This window comes from Podarcis cretensis (assembly GCF_951804945.1).
Source record: "Podarcis cretensis genome assembly, chromosome: 6".
Classification (NCBI taxonomy): Eukaryota; Metazoa; Chordata; class Lepidosauria; order Squamata; family Lacertidae; genus Podarcis; species Podarcis cretensis.
Window position 1 is genome coordinate 50,173,342 of NC_137175.1, and position 3,425 is coordinate 50,176,766.

A 3,425-nucleotide genomic window follows, 5' to 3' on the forward strand; every position below is an offset into this window, starting at 1 on the left:
GTTCTGTGTGACGTTATCGTTTTTACAATTGGAGAGGAGGGGTCTACAAGGAATTTATTGGGGTAAATTATTAAGTCATGTTTCCTAAGCAGCTTGGAAGGCAGTCAGTCATCCAGACATTGTACAGGGCCAGAGCTGCATAGCTTAAGCATCCAAGTATCTTGTACTGTCACATTTTCTGCACTACCTAGCAGAAACTACATGAATCCCAAGATGGAACGAGAAGTTCTAGGGATATAGCACCACATAGAGATGGACGAGGCATGCAGAGGGTGAGTTCAGGTATGCACTAATAGAAAATCACGGTTAGTAGGGGAAAAGGCAACTTTCCGGGAACAAGAAGTGGAGATAAGGAAGAGCCCTGATAGATTGTGCAGCATCCTATCCCCACAGCAGCCAGCCAGATGCCTCTGGGATGAGTAAGTCAGCACCTGGGCATTTTAATATGGCCTATGTTAACAACATTCAGCTTTGTAGTAGCAAACATCGCTGTTAAAAGAAAAGGCATGTCAGTGACTTGAAGACTTGCGAAACATATCTTCCTCGCTCCTTGAACATATGTTCTCACTTTATGAACAAATTAAGTTCTTGCTCAGGAATGGGAAGCACAGATAAGGAGCTTTGGGGGTGGTGGTTCCCCCCCCTCATAACAATTTTTATTTGGCCTTTTGAAACAGAGTAAGGAAAAAGCAATCTGCCTTGTATCAGGTGTGAGGCATTTTAAACATTTGTGCTTTTTTGGGGGGGGGGGCAAAATACACAAAACTGGACTGCAATTTTGTCATATTTCCAGAAAACATTCTGGTTTTAAAAGTGAACACGCCTAAAGCATACCTCATCAGTTGAGAAATTTATTACAATTCCCTGTGGGGGTGTATGGGCTCTTCTTTCCCTCCCTACCGCTTCCATGTTGTCCTCAAAACAACCCTGTGAGGCAGGTTAGCCTGAGAAGTTGTGTCTGGCCCAAACTCATTGTCTAAAAAACTTACGGCTGAATGAGGAGCTGGGGGTGAATCTCGCCCAGCGTTTAGCCGCTGCTATGCTGCAGTGCAGAATGTCGAATGAGAAGCCGTATGACACGCTTTCAAAGTAGTTTCCATCCTCCTTTAACCTCTTGAAACAAATACTTCACATGAACTTGTAAAATTATTAGGTTTATAGTCCACCTTTCTTCTGGGGAGCTCAAGGTGGTATATATGGTTTTTCGCTCCCTTTCATCTTCACAGCAGCCCTGTAAGGTAAGCTTGAGAGATAGGAACTAGCCCAAAGTCATCCATTGGCCCTTGTCCCTGAGTGGGGATTGGAACCCTGGTCTCCAGCACCAACCACAACAGCAAGTACTTTGCTTGCTGAGAGAAAACTGCCTTTACCAGATCAGGTGCTCAGAGAAAGGCCACAACAACATGAAGACATAAAAGTGTGTATCCCAGTCCTATGCGTGTTTCTTGACAAGAATGGCACTGTGTGTAACTTGGCCACTTCATGGTAAGCAGGCTGACAACGGCAATCCTAGCTTATATTGAGACCAGTGTTGTGGGCAGCCTGCTTCGAGACAGAGCTTATTGCTCTGTTTGTCAACGCAGGGTGGGGCATAGAATGTGAACATTGCAACACACTTTTCCAGAATGCAACAGAAAGAAACTGACAATTCATTTATAACAAGCTGGAGTTGCAAAACGTTGCAAAATGAGAACTGGAGGCAGTGCCAGATTTACGTATACGCTAAACAAGCTATAGCTTAAGGCCCCACTCTCTTGGAGGCCCCCCAAAAAATTAAAGGGGGAAAAAACCTGGATGTACATTTCCAAAATATAAGATAAAAAACAAATAAAGTAAAACCTGCATACAGTTAGAGCTTAATAATTATTTCACTATTAATATACTACTTCTTAATTGTATTTCAGTTCAACAATTACTTTGATAAAATACATGTTTTGTTATGTGCAAATGGCTTTAGATACCTATTAGGACCATAAATTACCATAGAGCATATATTCAACACAAAAAAGCGACAATTTGTTGTTGACAAAGGACAGCTGGACATATAAAGGGCCCCATTACCTTCAGTAGTTTAAGGCCTCATCAAACCTAAATCCGGCCCTGACTTGAGGCAGAGTCAACTTGGAACCAGCATGAAATGCAGCCTAACTTGAAGAAAGTAGTTTGATCCTATGTAAATGCAGGGTGCACATTTTTAAAAAAAAATGCCAGAATGATTTTTGGAACCCTTTCAGATTAAAATGCCAGCAGCGCTAGATTCTATCCCCCTGTTGTAAAGCCTTGCTGTGAGGCAGGGATCTCTTTGCAGTTTTGTTTTGGGAAGACCGGAGAAATATGCGGAGACTCCAGTAAAATGCCCTTCCCCACTTGCAATGGGTGTGGTAGATGGGAAACTAAATGTGTATTCCCACAACCTGACATGGTGACTGAACAACATGCACTATACAAGGATTGTTTGGGCAGATTCTTATGATGCCCATGCTGAACATTGTTGGCAGTGTTAGCACTTGTTAGGAGAAGGGTTGCCAATGGGTGCACATGTGCCCACAGAGGCCTTTCCTGGTGTCCTCGGAGGCCTTCCCTGGCACCCACAGAGTCCCCTCCCCCTGTTTAAATTACACTTAATTGAAGCATATTGTAGCCAACAGAATAAGGTTGTGTTGTGTGTTTGTGTATGCATGGTGCCAAAGACAGTTTATGCAGCTCGCAATTGTGCCCACAGGACCTGAAAGGAGGAGGGAGGTGCTTCACAGAGCAGTTTGTTACATGGCTGAGTGAAGTGTCTCTCCTTCTGTTAAGCCTTACTCAGGTGTGTTTAATAAAGACAGTTCACAGCAACTCCCCAACGTGGACTCCATGAAACAGCTCACCTGGACTGTCTGTCACCCAGGCTGCATGCTCTCTTGCTCACCTGCCTGCCTGCCATCCCTCACACTACAGGTGGCATGGCCACCTATTGGCGGTTGTGCTACCTGCAGCATGCTGACACCTTACATTTTTATGTATATAGGAAGAAATACCATGCAGCACATTTATTATTCATGACAGAACAGTTATCTTAAGTGTATTAACCTAAACTAAAATAGTAAGTTTAAATAATGCTCCTCTTTCTAAGTCCCTAGAGATTTCCATTACCATCTTGTTTTAATCTGATTTAAATTTTAATCTGATTTAAACCCAAATTCCTAAATTCCTAAACAGGAGCACCAACGAAAACACCAACTAGTGTACAAAGCAGAAAATTTACACTTGCCCACTGACTATAGTTCAGATTTTGGCCAATTTACTGTATGCTCTGAAATTCCACTTTCACATGCACAAAGCCATGCATCTCTCTGTTCTGGCTAATTGCACATGCCAGTGGTTCCAAACATAAATCAAACATCAATGGAGAAAGAGGGTGTTCCTGTCTTGTGCCTTTCTCT